The sequence below is a fragment of the Gossypium arboreum genome, chromosome 12, assembly GCF_025698485.1.
Source record: "Gossypium arboreum isolate Shixiya-1 chromosome 12, ASM2569848v2, whole genome shotgun sequence".
Classification (NCBI taxonomy): Eukaryota; Viridiplantae; Streptophyta; class Magnoliopsida; order Malvales; family Malvaceae; genus Gossypium; species Gossypium arboreum.
The window spans coordinates 80,087,741-80,107,999 of record NC_069081.1 but is presented as its reverse complement, the minus strand read 5'-3'; the positions used below and the strand labels follow the sequence as shown (position 1 = coordinate 80,107,999).

The following is a 20,259-nucleotide window of genomic DNA, read 5'->3' as shown; positions in this document are numbered from 1 at the left end:
TTACTCCGTAAAATTCCTAAAGATTATAGGAAGTTCTTCTACAGTCCAATTGTTTAAAGAACTTCCCGGTTCGTAAGGGCGAATGCCCTCAAGGTTTCTTTGTTCAGTCCCTTCCTCATGTATGACATTGATGGGATGATTTTCATTTACAAACACCCCCTTCTCTAGGTAAGCTATCCCTCCTAACACAAAAGTCGGGGATATGTAAGGGAATGTCGTTAAATCCCATTCAACTTCTTTTTCACTCAGCCGTGACCCTCTTCTTTCTCTCTCTTTTTCTTTCTCTTTTTAATAACTTTAACTAATTAGGGTCTTTCTATAATTTTGAATGCAAATGATGCAATGAAATGCTATAAGATGCAAATGAATGCAAAAGGTATCGATCTCGATTCAATCTCATTTAGAAAACTTTATTAAAAAAAAGAATACCTTTAAATATAAATGGATTACAAATACACTTTCGCCCTAATGCCTAAAGTTTTAACAACAAAACAAACTCTTGGCCACGATCAGATTGTAGCTCATATTGGTGCTCAATATGTCAGCCTGTGTCGCCAATGTCTATAAATAATCAGCTGCCTCTTGAGTTTGAGCTACGACCTCACCTGTGGGGTAATCCATGTAGCTAAGGGCACCTCCTCCAATACCTGTGAAGTTGTTCTGATTATTTTGAGATAGATTAGCGAACAAGTAGGTATCCCGTTCTACAGTGTGCTACCTTAAAATAATATCCTACATCCTCAATGTTTCTTGAGAGCTTTTAGATTTCTACCCACGCAGAGCATCCTGCCTCGGTACCTTCGCAGGATAGCTAATCTCTAAAGGTCTTTGTGTGATACGGTCTTTTTTAATCGCTTTCTTTCACGCTTACTTGAGCTATCTAGGCCATCGGGGCTTGCATTTCCATTGTTTCTGATAAGTACAACAGTAAACTCAATCTTGTTGTTTGGTAGTGGTCCTATAGTAAACGAGCTTTTTACCATCATAAGCAAAATTCTTTCCATCCAACTCATTTTTGTAGGTCTTATGCACTCTATCAATCACTTTCCTTCCAATACCCTTACCATCCACATGGCAACCGTCTTCATATGAAAGAGAAATGCTATAATGGTAGAAGTGTCTATCGATACTCCTACACTCACTTTGAATTGCTCATCTATCCTCCTTTCAAGCAAATACTGCAAGTCCCCTTAGTTATTGTAGAACAACGGCTTGGCTTCATTACTCCATTGATCCCATATTTCCTTTAACTCCTGGAGATTATTTTGCGCCACGCTGATGCGAGTGTAACCCTATAATTCTGATGTGTATCCTTCAGCGTTTCCTTTGACCATTTATGGACGTTAACGTTTCCCTCCATTCTATCAAGAAGTCAGTTCTCCATAATAAAACTTTCTAACTTAAAAACTGACCGTGAATCGATACCTTTAAAATGCAAAATGACATGCACAAAAGAAAGAAAACAGTCAGTATCATATGATATTAATGAACACAAAGATAACCTAAGTATAATTCTATCTATATTGAGCTCTTACTGTTTTTCTATATGTAATTTGTTTCTAAAGTTTGAGGTACCTGAACCAGCAGATTCCTCGATCCTCACCCATTATAGGCTCATTTGAATCGAGTTCAATTCAGGGGAATAAATTTCCCTATGGCTACACGGAGATGAAAATCTCACGAAACCCTAGGTACGGATGTATCCCGAAAGTGATCCACTATCCTACACGGAGGCGAAAACCTCACGAAGGCGTAGTTTCTCACTCCCACTTAAGGGTGTGACCACAACGGTCATGCAAATGCAATGCGTATCAGAATATAGCAACACATGTAATAATACAAACACATGTAATGCAAAGAGGATTAAATTTTAAAATTTTTAATTTCCGACATTAAGACAAAAGGTAATCAATTACACGGCTTGACTCTCTTATTAGTCCCCAGCGGAGTCGCCAAGCTATCGAAACCATTTTTAAATCGAGTTTTGGAAAATGGGAATCGACTTTAAGAAAAACGAAAACGGGAGTCGCCGCCAATCTTTTTAGGTGTGATTGGATCACCTTATAAAATGTTTTGTTTTAAAACATTAATTTTGGTCTACGAAAGTCGAGAAAATGGATTCGGAAGTCGGTTACATACGATGAAGGGTTAGCACCCTCGTAACGCCCAAAACTTGGTACCTAATTGATTATCAAGTGTCTTTAATGTTGGAAATTTGAAAGTTTTAAGATGCAAACCTCTTTTAATTAGAATTTCTCAATTTTGAAAATTAAGGCTCACTTATTTCAAACGAGTCAAAACATCACATCCAGCAAGTTAGGACGCAACATTTTAAAACCTTCGAAACTAAGCTCGTCTTTCGAAAATTTCTATCCCGAAGCAACAAAACGCCATATCCAGTAAGTTAGGACACTATGTTTTGAAATCTCGAAATAATTGTTTAAGTTTTGAAAACTCAAAATCACTTAGAAGGGTGCTTGATTATTCGAATTCAACGAGAAAAGTCGCAACCTAGTAAGTTAGGGCACTACCTTTCTCGAAGTTTCCAAACATCAAGCATTGCCTTTTAATTTTTTTAAAAAAACCTTGGAATATTATTTTTAAATGACATTTTAGGATGACATATTAATGCATCATGAAGCATAGATGTACAAAATATTCTAACATTTGCATACAAACATAAATAATATCATTATGACAAAACTAAATAACATGAACATACGTTTAATGAAAAAATCATACTAGGGTAAATATAAGATAATAAACAAATAAAAACATGAGTAAACTAAAACAAAAACATAATACATGCAAAAATTATACAACAATATATATCATAAAATAGCACATAAAAGAAATAATTAAACATAGCATATTAAAAGAAAATGAAACTATGCACAAATAAGATAAATGACATACACAAAAAATAAATAAATAGAACATTTACAAATTATAAAAATATAATGCAATAGTTCAAAATACATGAAATGATAATATAATATATATATGCATAGAAAATATATATTTGAAAATAAACTATATGAAAAGGTTAAATATTATAATATATAAAATACATAATCAAATGTATAAAAGATAGGAATAAATATACATATTTGAAAAATGAAGAAATTAAAATAAAAAAGGTTGAAAAACTAAGATAGACAAAGAATAAAATAAGAACAAACCACAGAGAGTAAGAACGCAAGAGGAGAGAAATTTGAGTGAATCTTCACAAGAATTCTTATTGCTTCCCAAAACTCAAGTGATTTAGAATGAAGGGAGAGGCCTCTATTTATAGTTGAGCCTCCCTAAATCCCACGGTACAGATCAATTACATCAACGGTTAAGATTAAAGGATATCTACAAATTAAATCTCCAAGATTACAAGATCATATCTTCAAGATTGCATATCATATCTAAGACTGCATATCATATCTAAGATTGTATCATATCTAAGATTGCATATCATATCTAAGATTGCATATCCTTAAAGATTATATTTCTATGTGAGTCAAGCTCATAGATGGACCTTCAATCTTTTCAAGTAATGGGCCATTTCGATTGGGCCAAATTATATGTTTGTAATTTTGTACTGGACTTGGACTTTGTTTTTTTTTTTAAACTTGTTTCTGGGCCCAGGAAAAATTGAGTGTCTACAGGGCTCATGAACCCGTGGGGCCTACACGGCCCATTTTGGCCCAACGTGGCCCAAAATGGCCTAAGCTCATGAAATCACTCATGGTGGCCTCTACGATCAAACGCCCACGTTTATGCATTCGATTTACCTCACGAGTAAGTGTATGCCCGTGTAGCGATAATAGTCACAATTGCTGGCTTTTGCTGATTTATGAGTAGAGGCAGTGTTTCGCACACCTTGTCTACGAAAATGTGTGAAAGGACCACAAGCACTTCAAACCTAGATTTAAACACAATACACCATTAGTTCCCTAGACAACAAGATTCAACCATCCCTTCTATAACATTCATTAACATGGTTTCTTAACACTTGCCCAGATCGATCGACTGAGGATCACCCACTTAATCCATTACAAAAGGCTGATTGCAAATCCCTTTTTGAGGTATCCTGCCATACAACCAAGTCTTAAAAACCCGAACCATTAATGATCATAACTAACACATTGTACTAACCACATAACACTTACCGAATGCGCCACACTAGGAAAGGAGTAATCGGCTTTTACCCCAATGCCAATTGAACACAAACACTACTACCGAGACAAAGGCTAGTGCCAACACAACCTTAGCCATGAACGGCAGCAAGAAGAATGTTAGCATGAATATTACAACATAGAGAAAAAGAGAACAAAGAAGAAACATGCACCCACCGACTAGTCAAGAACAATCGCAACAATTGGAAACAAGATGAAAAGAGGGAGAGATACCTTAATTGGCCCAAGATCAAGATGGAAGGATAATAAGAAGAGAGTTGAGAGAGATGCAGTAAATGGTTAAAGTATTAAGATGAAGGAATGTTAAGAGGAAAGTGTCGAGAGAAAGGAGAAGAGAAGGGTAATCAGTAGTGAACACAAGGAGAAGAAATGGTAAATGAAACGATTGGGAAGGGAAAGGGCAGAGAAAGTGATAAACCGTAATTTATACATATTTTTGTCCCATGCTTAGCATATTTATGGATGGTTTCTCCTTAGATTTAGTGAATTTGATGCTCCTAATCCTTTAATTTCATGTTTTATACTTAGGTGAGCATAGGAGAGTAAAAAGAGTGAGAAACCGGCCGAAAACGGAGAAAATGGACCCACATGAGAAATCAACACGGCCTGGACTTCCTCACACGGGCGTGTCAAACGGTCGTGTCCATTTGGCAGGATCGAAGCACGACTTACATGGGTAGACTACACACTCGTGCCTATTCAACAGCCTTGACCACGGGCTAGAGTAATCGCACACGGGCGTGTCCCTGCCAAGCCCAAGTATAGTCCTATTCAGAAAAGGTCAATTTTGAGGCCTCTGAGGCATTCTAAAGCCTATTTAAACACCTGGGGAGGCACTTAGGAGAGAGACGCAGATTAGGAGGCAAGGAATTACTCAAGAAAAGTCGATTGGTCCATCTCATAAGTCGGATTCATCATCAAGACTGAAGATCTCCCTTCAATTTCCATCCAGGGGTTTTGGGTTTTCTTTATGTTTTGTATTCATTATTCTTCTGAGATGTTTTCTTCTATAATTATGAACTAAACTCCCTGAATACCTAAGGGGAATGAAACCTAAAATGGATCTTGTTATTATTATCTGAATTGTATGATAAATATTTGACTTGTTCTTAATTCTTATTTTAATATTCCAGGATAGTGATTCGAGTTAATGCTCTTATCAGAAGAGGAATAGACCCTGTCTAAGAGTAAATTTGTCATAATTAAGCAGAGTTTATTGCACGCCTAGAGATAGGGTGATAAGATTTTACCAGATTAAGGTGAAACCTAATAAGGGGATCCATAGATCGAGTTAATGCAACACTAGGGCGTTAATTAGAAAGAGATTTCAATTAATCAACCTAGGGTTAGATGTTATTAGTCTCGAGAGAGATAATAATTTAACTTAGGGATTTCTACGGATCAAGTCAAATGAATAAATCGTCTGATTCAGAGTCAAATAACAAGTGAAGTCTAGATGGATTTTTCCTTGGGTATTGTCTTAATCAATCGAGATTTCCCAAAAGCTTTTTTCCAATTTTCTCTCTGTGCACTCTTAGTTTAGTTAATTATTTTAGATAAACAAATCCCTTAATATTTAAGCTAGATAATAAAAATAAAGTAATTACTAGTACTCTTGGTTCCTTTGGGTTTGGCAATCCAGTCTTGCTAAAGCTATACTATTGTTCGATAGGTACACTTGCCTTCATCGTGATAATAGTTAGTTTCAAGAACGATTAATTATAAGTTTTTAAAACTTGTCGCGAATATCATGTATCAAGTTTTTGGCACCGTTGTTGGGGAACTAGGATATTAGGAATACTCAATTTTTATTACTTTAGCCATTCTACTTTATTTGCAATGTAAATTTTTAGTTTCTTTTCTAATTCTTCATGTATTTTCTTCTGACATTTTTTTTTAGTTTATGACCAGCTGAAACCCGTCAGGACCACTACTTTTTGACGGTGAGATCGATCGCACAGTTTGCAAAAACTAAACAGAAAAAAGGTGAAGCCTAAGATACACAGAAGAAGAGCAAGAGGATGATACTTCAACAACAACCGAAGAGATGGCTAAAAACCAAGAAAATCCGCTACCTCCTGCGATTACTACTAATCAAAATCTTGCTCCACGTACTATGTATGATTATGCTAAACCTTATTTAACAGGAACTGAATGGAGCATAATTAGGCCTGCTGTTGTTGCAAATTCTTTTGAACTGAAACCTAACATAATTCAAATGATACAGCAATTTTTTCAGTTTGATGGTTTGTAGGACGAAGACCCCAACGCTCACTTGGCAAACTTTTTGGAACTATGTGATACATTTAAAATTAATGGTGTTTCTGATGATGCCATTCGCCTTCGGTTATTCCCTTTTTCGTTGAGGAATAAGGCTAAACAGTGGTTGAACTCGTTACCACGAGGGTCAATCACTACTTGGGAACAAATGACCAAAAAGTTTTTATTAAAATATTTTTCACCGGCTAAAACAACCAAATTACGTAATGATATCTCCTCTTTTGTGTGGATGGATTTAGAAACACTCTATGATGCATGGGAGAGATACAAGGATCTGTTGAGAAGGTGCCCTCACAATGGGTTACCACTCTGGATATAGGTTCAAACGTTCCACAATAGCCTAAATTCTTCGACTCGACAGATGATCGACACAGCCGCTGGCGGAACTATCAATAATAAGACACCTGAGGATGCTTATGAATTTATAGAAGAGATGTCACTGAATAATTATCAGTGGCAAGTCATGAGGACAAAGCCAACGAAAGCAGCCGGCATTTTAATGTCGATTCAGTCACCATGCTCTCCAATCAGGTAGAACTTTTGAATAAAAAAATTGACGGTTTTCTTGGTTCTTCACAGGTTTACCTAGTAATGCAGTGAGAAGCAAGTGGAGGTGGATCAAGCAATTCAAAATACCGACCCTATGGCCACAACATGGAGAATAAGCAGTTAAATTACACGGGTAATAATCCTCGATCTCAAAATAATCCTAGTAATACTTACAATGCAGGTTGGAGGAACCACCCAAATTTCTCATGGGGAGGCTAAGGGAACCAGGGACCACCACCACCTCCTGGCTTCCAACAACCACCCTACTAACAAGAGAAAAAGTCGAATCTTGAGGAGATGCTAATAAAATTCATCTCGGTGTTAGAAACTCATTTTCAGAATGCCGAGACAACACTTAAAAATCAACAAGCATCGATCCAAGGGCTCGAAACTCAGATAGTTCAACTCGCTAAATTGATAACTGAACGACCACAAGGTAGCCTGCCGAGTAACACTGAATCTAACCCAAGGGAGCAAATCAATTCAATTACCATTCAAGATGAGGAAGGGTTAGTTGCACCTAAACCAGAACTGAGGTAAGAAGCAGTGGTAAGTAAAGGTAAGGGTGAGGTGGACCACAATGACCAGAAATCGGTAAGTAAAGAATACAAACCTCGTGTGCCATACCCAAACGCGACAAGGAAAGATCACATAGAAGAACAATTCGGTAACTTCCTTAAATTATTTAAGAAGTTACGTATTAACTTACCATTCATTGAAGCTCTTTCACAGATGCCAAACAGAGTCAAATTCTTAAAGGAGCTTTTAACAAATAAGCGGAAGTTGGATGAGGCACCGCATGTGGAACGAAATGCGGTTTGCTCAGCCATACTATAGAATAAGCTGGCCAACAAATTAAAAGATCCAGGGAGTTTTATGATTACCTGTTTAATTGGTAGCCTTGATGTAAATAATGCTTTGGCTGATTTAGGGGCTAGTATCAATTTCATGCCTTACAAAATGTTTAAGCGACTAGGTCTTGGGAAACCCAAACAAACTAGGATGAGTATTCAATTAGCCGATAAAATATTCAGATTTCCTAGGGGGATTATTGAAGATGTACCCGTTAAAATTGACAAATTTATATTCCTAGTTGATTTCGTTTTTTTAGACATAGAAGAGGATAGTAACGTTACTTTAATTTTAGGGAGGCCCTTTTTAGGAACCGCTAGAAAAATAATTGATGTTGGCACAGGTGAACTCACACTTCGTGTGGGAGATGAAACAATCACCCTTTAAGATCGTAATTCGAGTAACACATCAGAAATTGAAGGTGGTTGTATAAATCATTCTACTAAAACTGACCATGTGTTGCAACCTACTTTGCAGGAAATAAGTTTGAAAAACCTACACGAGCCATGTTCAAGCAACAACAAAGGACCTATCTGTGAAGAATGAAGGCTACAAATCGAGGAACTAGATGAATGGCGGATACAGAAACTGAGAACATCCGATAAACTGAAACTGAGCCAAGACGAGCTCAATACATCACCAAATCAACTTAAGGTTGGAGACAAAGTACTACTAGATGTAGTAGATCCTCGCATTACCACTTCTGAACCTAATGAAGAAATTCCTCTCACGATACTCAGTATTTTCCCATATGGTACAGTCGAGATAATTCACCCCAAAATTCAAAACTTTTAAGGTAAACAATACTCGTCTTAAACTTTATATTGATAAAGTTGATAGCAGGGATGAGGAGTGTAAACTCCTCGAGCCACCATGATCACACACTTGAGAGGTAAGTCAAGCTTAGACTATAAATAAACGCTTCTCGGGAGGCAACCCCAGTACTAACAGTAATGATTTATTTAAATTCTAGTTTTTCACATCTAACCTACTAACTGAGTCTTGAAACACATGGTTTTCCCATCCACATGGCCGTGCGATACGGCTGTGTGAAAATAGGGCAAATTTTTTTCCCCAACACGGGATGCGATAAGTCACCACGGCCGTGTGATAAGGCCGTAGGAGAAACTGCCAAACCAACACGGGCGTGCGACATGCCTGTGTCTTGAAATCATGGGCGAACCTGTCAATTTAGCATAGGCGTTCGACACGCCCGTGCCCAACCCTCGTGGTCGACATTGTCAAACTAACACGGGCGTGGGAGAAGCGAACGAAGCAAGACACGGCCGTGTGCACCCACACGCCCAAGGAACACTGGCGTGGGGCAAATGTTAGACGCGCCTAAATTCAAAAATCGTGAAACACACGGGCACGGCCGTGTGACACTACCGTGTGTACCCACACGCCCAAGGAACACTACCGTGGGGCGAATGTTAGACGCGCCTAAATTTAAAAATCGTGAAACACACGGGCACGGCCATGTGCCCCAAAATCTATATAAACCCCTCACTATTCATCATCCCCTTCCCTAAAAATCCCTAACCCTAGCCGCTGCAACTCCACATGCCCTACCTGTCACGCCCGTGCGCTGCCTACAACACTGTTTCCGGTAACCCAATCTTCTTCCTTTTGCGTTTGTTTACTTTTTTCACTCTATTTTCTTTAAATATTTTGCCTATTTCATGATTTCTCTAATCCATTTGACTATCTTAAGTGAATATTCATAGTAGAATAATAATACCCATGCTTGTCATTAAAGAATATTTCCATTTTTCATACTACATTCATCCATTTTTCTCGTTTCCATGGATTTTATGCTTACCCACATGTAGTTATGTATTAGATATTCCCATAGCATTATTCTCATAGTCCTATTTTAATAACTTAATATATTTGCTTTAGTTGTTTTAGTTTTGTTTACTTCATCTAGTATTTGAGTCTCATGAAATATTCCTATTTAGTTTTGTTTTTCGATGCTATTCTTGGGACATATTGGTTGAACTTCGACTTTTCAATGCAGATATACAATGTCATCCTCACGTGGTAAGAAGACCGTTGTCCCTACCTCGAAGAAGAGGAAATGAGCAGCGTCATCCTTAGGTCCTACCGCTGAAATCTGTCACCCTTTCCTCGAGTTCCCTTCGGGACCCCAAGAGGAGCTATTTTAGACATTACGGGCCTGACCTCTAGGTGTGGCCCGCTGCATTGATTGGGCCACACTTGAATAGATTCAATTAGCTGATGCGGTCCGAGCCCTCCTGACAACTGACCTGTGTGGGCTCTTATTTGAGATCGTCGAGCCGACGTATCTCGAGTTCACATTGGAACTCTGCTCGACGTTCTATCTTCAAACCGTCATGACCAACTTCGACCATCCTGGAATGGTCCAGTTCCGCCTTGGTGGTCTAGTACGCCATTTGAGCGTACCCGAGTTAGGGATTGCACTAGGGCTGTACGCGGAGGAGTTCATGGACGACAATGAACTCGACACCCCCCACCGCCATATCCACTACTCTCCCTCAAAGTGCTGGAAGGACCTCGTCCCTACCTCAGCCACCTATGATCCTAGCTGCTCTAAAGCATCAGCCCTTGCCCCATCCCTGCGATACCTACATGCCATCTTAGATACACTCTGACGGGACGGCGGGAGAGCACCAGCGTCATCAACACTCATGATGCCTATTTCTTGTAGAGCATGGCGAACAGGCACGTCTTCGACCTTGCCTACTTCATCGCCCTCGCCATCTGCCATTAGACAGAGCGACATAGGAGAGGGGTCATCTCTACCGGGCCCTATGTGACTCGATTGGCTCAACACTTTGGGCTCTTCAACACAGCAGCACAATCATCCTCCCTCACTCTCATCGGCCAAATGTCCCCATAGGGCATGTCGAGCATGCTAAACATGAGGATGATCAAGAAACGACGTGGCACCTACCCTTCTCAATACCGCCTCGTCTAGTCCACCGAGGAGGAGGATCCAGAGGACATTACTGATGTTGTCCCTCCACGTCATGAGAACCCACCGTTTCAGCCACCACCCATCTATCGTCTAGTTCATGCGGCGGCTTCATACTTTGACATCTCTGAGTGCCTTACTCGATTTGAGCAGCAATGTTTTCAGCATTTTGATCACATTGATGCTATAATTCACCAGATTTGTCAGCACCTTCACATCTCATCGCCACCACCACCTCGCGAACCATTCGGCGATGACGATGTTTAAAAACTTTTTATTTATTATTTTTATTTTCACTTCTATCTTTATTTATCTTATTTAAGTACTTTTTATTTCATTTTTCTTTAATATTATTTTAATTTTAGTTTTTATCATTTTTATTGAAAAATTTATAGTTTTGGCTATTTCATTACGAGTAATTATGCTTCCTTGTATTCCCTAAAAAGTTCCTGATCCTATCACAGTTATAAAGAGCTCTAAAGCTCATCATCACATAGGAACTGAAAACTCTACTGGGAAAGGTTCTCCACGACTGCCATTTCTTGCTCGACCACGACCATAGCTACTACTAGATATAATATTTTTTTGGCACAGGACTTATGGACTAATGAACTTCTACCACCACCGGAATATCCTCATCCACTCTCATCATTGCCTTGGCCGATTATTCTCCATAACTCCAATTCAAGGAGTTCATTCATCATTCAGGAAGTTTCACTTCTCTCCCTATCTTATGATTATTTATCTATACTTTTCACTATATTTATATTTGTACATTGAGGGAAGTGTACATCTTAAGTGTGGGGGGGTTCTTATATCATCATTGGAAATCCTTGAATTTTGTCTTATTCTCACGTGAATTACTCATATCACTATTAGAATGAATTTTAATTAATTTATGATTTTTATTAATATGTCTTAAATTAAAACATAGGCATTTATGCATTGATTGTTTAGACTTTAAGACATTAGGGAATCAAGCATGATAAGTTGATGTTTGAATAATTAAAAAACTTTTAGGTTGCTTCCCTAAGTTTAGGTATTATCTTGAGTTGAAATTCACAAGTTTAAACATCAAAAAGCCATAATTTTTTGTGAGATCTTGAACCTTTAGAGCATATTTTATTTCTTTCATGCTCACTTTTATTATGATTGCGTCAATATTGATTTGTTATTCTAGAACTTGTTCGATTATGCATGTCAAGACCACACCATTTGATTTGATATGTCAAGATGATAAAGGCACTTAGGTTTAACCCACTCACTCCACAAACGCCTACCTTCATAATTAACCTTATTGAACCCCTTTGAGCCTAACAAGCCATTAATTGATTTACCCTCAATATTAATCCATAACCTATTATTGTTGATATCCCCTAATTTGATCCCTATTTTTGTCGAGATATGATTTGAACTAATTGCTTAGGTATGTTTTGTTCTTCTATGTATTTGACTTGTTCTTAAAAAAAAAATTTACTTCAATACATATTAGTAGTAATTTGTCGTTTTTGAGCTTAAGTGTTAATTCCATATTTTGAGAAGAAGCTCACTTGTATTCAACTAATGACTAGTTTTTTTTTAGCTAGGTAATTTTTCAATTCATTCTCGATTCTAACCTTTTCCTTTAGCTTGTGACTACACTCCCTAACCAAAGCCACGTTACAACCCTCTAAAGACCTTTTTGATTGATGTATCATCCCAATATATAGTGGTGGAGATTTGATTTTCAAGTAAGCTTATGGCATATTGACTAATGAGTGCTTTAATTGATGTCCTTAAACACCTTAAGTGATTTGAGTGAATCTTTAGTGAGGATGTTAAACTCTGTGATATTTTTATCAAAGGTAATCACTTAGATGAGGGGAGACACCTATGTTTCCGTGATAAAATGCTCAACTTGGAATATTTGAAGCTTTGATGTACTTTTAGTTGAATGTTCAATGTATGAATACTTATGGATTATTTTTAGATATTATTGGTAGGGATTATAAATTGAGAAGAATTTATTTTAATTGTGAGTTGAGGATTTTGTTTGAGGACAAGCAAACGCTTAAGTGTAGGGGTATTCGATAAACCGTAATTTATACATATTTTTTCCCATGCTTAGCACATTTATGGATGGTTTCTCCTTAGATTTGGTGAATTCGATGTTCTTAATCCTTTAATTTCATGTTTTATACTTAGGTGCGCATAGGAGAGTAAAAAGAGCGAGAAACGGGCCGAAAACAGAGAAAATGGACCCATATGGGAGATCAACATGGCCTGGACTTCCTCAAACGGGTGTGTCAAACGGCCGTGTCCATTTGGCAGGATCGAACCACGACTTACACGGGTAGACTACACGCCCATGCCTATTCAACAGCCTTGACCACAGGCTGGAGTAATCGCACACGGGCGTTTCACACGGGCATGTCCCTGCGAAGCCCAAGTATAGTCCTATTCGGAAAAGGCCAATTTTGAGGGCTCTGAGGCATTCTAAAGCCTATTTAAACACCTGAAGAGGCACTTAGGAGAGAGACACAGAGTAGGAGGCAAGGAATTACTCAAGGAAAGCCAATTGGTCCATATCAGAAGCCAGATTCATCATCAAAACTAAAGATCTCCCTTCAATTTTCGTTTAGGGGTTTTGGGTTTTCTTTATGTTTTGTATTCATTATTCTTCTGAGATGTTTTCTTCTATAATTATGAACTAAACCCCCTAAATACCTAAGGGGAATGAAACCTAAGACGGATCTTGTTATTATTATCTGAATTGTATGATGAATATTTGACTTGTTCTTAATTATGTGTTCTTAATTCTTATTTTAATATTTCAGGATATTGATTCGAGTTAATGCTCTTATTCAGAGGAGGAATAGACCCTGACTAAGAGTAAATTTGTCATAATTAAGTCGATTTGATTGCACACCTAGAGATAGGGTGATAAGATTTTGCCGGATTAGGGTGAAACCTAAGAAGGGGATCCATAGATCGAGTTCATACAACACTAGTGTAACACCCCTATCCCCTATCCGTCGCCGGAATAGGTAAAGGGGCATTACCAGACTTGAAACTCATATCAGAACAGTAAAATTTTTTTTCATTTTCTTGAAGTAAAGATCATTCAATTAGAAAATTGCTAGACACAACCAGGGATAAAATTTTAAAAAAAAAACTTATAAAAGTAAACATTAAAAAGATGTCATATTCTCATAGCTTATATACATTAACCAAAATATCCTCCCACTACTAGTCTATTCAATACATGCCATAAGATAATCCAAAACATAGCAAGACCAAACAAAGGATAGTGATAGTGTGACTAGTCACGACGATCCCAGAGTCAGTAGCTTCCAAATGAGATCTATAAAACAGAGGAAACAAAGTAAACAGAGTAAGCATTACAATGCTTAGTAAGTTTTAAGCAGTGTCAACAAATAACAATCAAATTATAACATAGTTGTTCGTATTTTTATTTCACTCTTCCTTCGGGCATACCATCCCTTTACCGAATATGCACATCTCATCATATATAATAGGCAGAAAAATTCTCACTTGATAGTGATCTCTTATAAACATAGGTACATTACATATTTTCACCTAACTTTCCACATTGACCAAATGCACAATAATCATAGAACAGTCTTATTGCTTTACTCACATATGCATCACATAACGACCTTGTGATTTAGTCCAAATCAAGCTTAAATATAATCTCAAAATACATACCTGACCAACTTAACGCATTGAACGTATTTATTACCAATTGTTACTGTGAAGTCGTATAATCTTATGCTTTACTCGAATCTTCAGCGAAACCTTTAGCTCGAATAGTCCCCACACTTAGTTATCGGGTCTTACCCGGACAAAATCTCCACACGTAGTCATCGGGTCTTACCCGGACATAATCTCCACACGTAGTCATCGGGTCTTACCCGAAATATATTTCCAAGTTTCATGTACATTTAATCACATGTTACAACATTCACATCGACTGTCATATTTGTAATTCATTTGCCTCATCAAATATCTAATAATACACACCTTTCACATTTGGTCATTCGGCCACAATATACACACATCTCCTACATATTTCACATTAGCCATTCGGCTTTACCAAATATACATATCTCATACATATTTCACACTAGCCATTCGGCTTTACCACATATACATATCTCATACATATTTCACACTAGCCATTCGGCTTTACCACATATACATATCTCATATATATTTCACATTAGCCATTCGGCTTTACCACATATATATATCTCATACATATTTCATATTAGCCATTCGGCTTTACCACATATACATATCTCATACATATTTCACACTAGCCATTCGGCTTTACCACACACATATATATTTATCTTGTACATCAATTTCATCAATAGCTTATAAGCAACTCAAATAGTTTCATCAATGTTTACAACAAAATCACGTATTCACTACAAGCTGTTTTCCTGAGCAATATTCACTAAATTATTTATAACTGGAGCTACAAAACTTAAAATCTTTTGCCGTTAATATTCCCTGAATATAGACTCATATATCTTCCATCCATAAAATTTTCAGAATTTTAGGTTTGGCCAATAAATACCAGATTTTTCTTAAATTTCCCCTGTTTCACTGTTTGACTAATCTGACCAGTCTTCACTACGAATCAAATTTCTCATTGTACAGAATTCAAAATATGTTCTATTTGATTTAATTTGAAATTAGACTCATTAAGGAGTCTAAGCATATAAATTTTATCTTATAACCATTTTTGTACAAATTATAATGATTTTCTAAAAACAGAATAGGGGATTTCGGAGTCATTCTGACACTGTCTCACACAAATTTAAATATCTCTTTATAGGAAATTTCTTTGCTTACACAGTCTCTTTTATAAGAAACTAGACTAATTAAGCTTTGATTACATACTTTATTCAGCCTATAATTCCACACCAACAATTTATAGTGATTTTCTAAAATCATGTTACTGCTGCTGTCCTAAGCAAATTATTACAATTTGCTCTTAAATTTCCAAGTCTAAACACTTATGAACTTACCATTTGAGTTTAAGACATATCATGGCCACATCATATCTTATTAAATCAACTCATTATGTCCTATTATGATTGAATTTACTCAACGTTTAATCACTTAAAACTTACCTCGAAGTGGTCGACGATTTGGATATCCACGGCTATTCGCTTTACTTTCTCTTTTCCCTATCCGACTTTGATCCTCTTTGCTCTTAAGCTTAAGTAAAACAATAGATTTGCTTAAGTACTTAACTAATATTATTCACTTAACAATCACATTTGGCAATCACATATCATTTAATCTATATCTAAAACAATATATTTCAATATGTATCATATTTAATAAAACATGCCATGACTCGATTTCATGGTTATTTAATTTATATCTAATTCACATTCACAAGCAAGGAGTCACTTAATTTATCATGCTTCCTTATACATGAATTTAACCATATTGTCGAATGTCCTTATGTGTACATGGTACATACATAAGGCATATATATATATATATATATATATACCTATATATGACCATTACAATTTAAACATTTAATCATAATCGGCAAGCTTTATTTCAACTATTTAAGGTGCAAACATCAATTAACAAACAAACATTATCAACCCATTTTTATTACACGTTTTCCCCAACTTAACACCCCCAAATTATCAAACTTTAACAAGTTTAAAACTCATCTAATGACCATTTATAAACTAAGGCATCAACCATTCAAATTCAACTCATCACAACATGGTGGAATACACATTTCTCCTACTTCCATTCTAAATAAAAGTTTATCAAGCTTCCATCTTCATTTAACTATGTACCATTTAGAACTATCAATACTTTACACCCTTTAACAAATTATAATCAATTGCCAAATGCATCTTTGACAATTTAAACCACGCAACTCAAATTCTTACAATTTAAGCTTAGAAATTTCTATTCATGTAAATTTTAGCAACATGGAGTCCATTAAACACTCCAAAATTCCATTTGAACAACAATTGTTCAACCTTCTAGCATAATTTCAATCTGGACAGCAAGCATTATTTAACATTTAGGCTGTTTTATTAGACCATCCGAATAGCTTAATTAACACCAATTTATAGCCCCTTGAACAATGAATTAAACCCATTCAATTAGCAACAAAAACTAATATTTAACAACCATTGTTTTCTTTTATTTCAAACATGCAGCAGACCAATTCCTCCACATATTACAGCACATTCAAATCAGCATTTACATGCTGGAACAATTTGTTTTCAAGTTACAGTTTCCAGCGGTCATTTATGCATTTAATTGTCAAATTGTTACGTCACTACTAACAACTGAAACTTAGTAAGAATAACATAATATTTTAGCTATTAGACTCAATTTATCAACCCCTAATCGGCATGAAAATAGAACCATTAATTTGTTCAAATTTTGGACAGACATAACGAAGGCACAAAATTGGACAAGAGTAATTTTACAACTAATCAAAGAGCTTTTCTTTTCTACAACCCGCATTCATGCCTTCCAACCACAATCCATCATCATTTTTCTTTACAACAAAGTTAAAGATAGAGGGGAGTTTAGAAAGCTTACCAACTTAGGATACAACTCTTAAACAAGCTAAATCCTTAGTTTTCTTCAACATGCAAACTGTCTCCATTTTTCTTTTTGTTGCAGCCCTCTTCTTCTTCTTCGATGGATTACCGAGTTACTTGAAATTTCTGCTACCTAACTAGCTAAAATCATAGTTTTTCCTCCTTCTAGCCATCTTCTAAGCCAAAAATTAAAGCAACCCAACTTTCTTCTTCCTCCCTCAAGTCACGGCAATGGAGGAGCAAGGGTGAGACAACTTTGGTTTCTCCTCCCATTAACTAGTATTTTATTATTTCTCACACAACTTTCTAACACAAAATGTTTATAATATGTTTTAACCCATAGCATGGCCGGCCACTACCTAACATTTTGGGTAATTTGACATGCAAGTACAAGCATTTCCTAACATGCATTAATAGATCCTTATAGATTAACCTATCACATTTCAAAAGTGTCACACATAAGTCCTATTTAATAAAATTCACTTTCAATTAACAAAATTCAAACATGCAATTTTCACACATGCATATATACATATAATAAGCATTAAGTATGATGGTTAATTATTTTTATGACTCGGTTTTGTGGTCCCGAAACCACTTTCCGACTAGGGTCACATTAGGGGTGTCACAACTAGGGCGTTAATTAGAAATAGATTTCAATTAATCAACCTAGGGTTAAACGTTATTAGTCTCGAGAGAGATAATAATATAACTTAGGGATTTCTACGGATTAAGTCAAATGAATAAATCGTCTGATTCAGTGTCAAATTACAAGTGAAGTCTAGGAGGATTTTTCCTTGGGTATTGTCTTAATTAATCAAGTTTTCCCAAAAGCTTTTTTCCAATTTTCTCTCTGTGCACTCTTAGTTTAGTTAATTAGTTTAGATAAACAAATCCCTTAATTTTTAGTCTAGATAATAAAAAGAAAGTATTTACTAGTACTCTTGGTTCCTTTGGGTTCGACAATCCGGTCTTGCTAAAGCTATACTACTGTTCGATAGGTACACTTTCCTTCATCGTGATAATAGTTAGTTTCAAGAATGATTAATAATAAATTTTTAAAACCTGTCGCAAATATCACGTATCAGAAAGGAAGAGAGGATATTCGGTCATACAACAAAGAAGTGACAAGAAGCCAAAAAAAGAACAAATAGGTAGAAACCGAAAAAGGAAAATGCACATACCAACCAAGGCCGAACCTGATAAGCAAGAATCTTATTTCGGCACGCACTCCTCTTCCCTTGATCCATTCCTTGAAAATCTCCTTACAATACTTCACCCACATATTTGAATTCCACACAACTTCTATTCAAATTTTCCTCCACAAAACACTCCTCAAATCCCCCTAACAACCAAAATTCCTTAAGAATCTCCTAAAATTTGGCCACAACTCCCCACACTCTCCAAACACTTAAGTTTCGGTCAAACTAGAACTCTCCCATGGCCAACAGTAACATAAAACACTCCACGGCGCTCACCAGCATTCGAACCCTAGTCCTCTAGCATAGGTAACACGCCACTTATCCCCTAGACCAGTGGGCCCTTTCTGTCATGAAATACCCACATTTATTTAAGAAACCTACTGACTAGAGATAGAGTTTATTCAAGTAAAAACAAAATTTGAACAAGCCAAGGCTTGAACTTAGGACTTCTCCAACACTTCCCAGAACACTTAACCACTGAAGCAAATGCATACTTGTGTCACTTCTTGCACAACTAATCATTTATGTGCTGCCTCCTAACTGTTCCCATGCTTAAGACCTAATACTGCTGGGCCCAAAATTTGGGGCGTTACGTTTCATGAGCTTAATTCAGGTATTAGGAGACCTAAAATTGAGGCACAACAATTTGAGCTAAAGCTAGTCATATTCCAGATGCTTCAGACAGCAGGCCAATTTAGTGGAATGCCTACCGAAAAGCCTCACCTTCACTTAAGATTGTTTATAGAGGTGAGTGATTCTTTCAAATTAGCCTGAGTACTTGAAGATGAACTATGATTAAAGTTGTTCTCATATTCACTAAGGGACAAAGCTTGAACCTGGTTGAACTCATTGCCATAAAATTCCATTACCACATGGAAAGAGTTAGTAGAACGATTCCTTGTCAAGTACTTCCCACCTAGCAAGGATCCTAAGTTAAGGAACGAGATCACTACCTTCCAATAGATGGATGGCGAGTCCTTGTATGAGGCATGGGAAAGATTTAAAGAACTATTACGAAGATGCCCTCATCACGGAATCCCTCACTGCATCCAATTAGAGACGTTATATAACAGTTTCAATGCTCACACGAGGATGGTAGTGGAACCTTCTGTTAATGGTGCTCTCTTTTCTAAGTCTTATAATGAGGCTTATGAAATCATCAACGCAACACCCCTAACCTGTATTCATCGCCGATACTGGAGTTTACAAAGTAATTTCCTATAATTCATGTTATTTACTTTTCATATCTGAAACTAGTCATATTGTCCCTTGAATGGACCCTCGAGACCCAATTTAAACATTAGAATAAAGTCAGGACTAAATCAAAATCTCAGAGAATTTTTTGTGAAATTTAAAAATTTCTCTTTAATATAAGAATCACACGCTCATGTGAGTAGGCTGTGTGGCTCACACGACCAAGTGACATGCCCATGTCTCAAGCCATGTGGGCATTTGATGTGAGGTACACGGCCGTGTCCCAGCCCGTGTCCTTACCTGTATAACTCTCTGACTTGTGCCACACGGCCTGCCACACGCCTGTGTACTAGGCCGTATGGTCAACTTAATTTTCACAAATTAGGTACAGTTTCACACGGCCAAGACATAAGTCTGTGTTCTAGGGAGTG

General features: G+C 36.8%; 2 non-coding genes across 2 annotated transcripts; both read right to left on the bottom strand.

Annotated features, from left to right (window-relative positions):
* Positions 1–6,663: 6,663 nt before the first annotated feature.
* Positions 6,664–6,770, bottom strand: LOC128285831 (small nucleolar RNA R71). Its single transcript, XR_008276379.1, has one exon. It is a non-coding gene; the product is annotated as a small nucleolar RNA R71 (small nucleolar RNA).
* Positions 6,771–19,564: 12,794 nt separating this feature from the next.
* LOC128286017 (small nucleolar RNA R71) lies at positions 19,565–19,671 on the bottom strand. Its single transcript, XR_008276564.1, has one exon. It is a non-coding gene; the product is annotated as a small nucleolar RNA R71 (small nucleolar RNA).
* Positions 19,672–20,259: the final 588 nt, after the last annotated feature.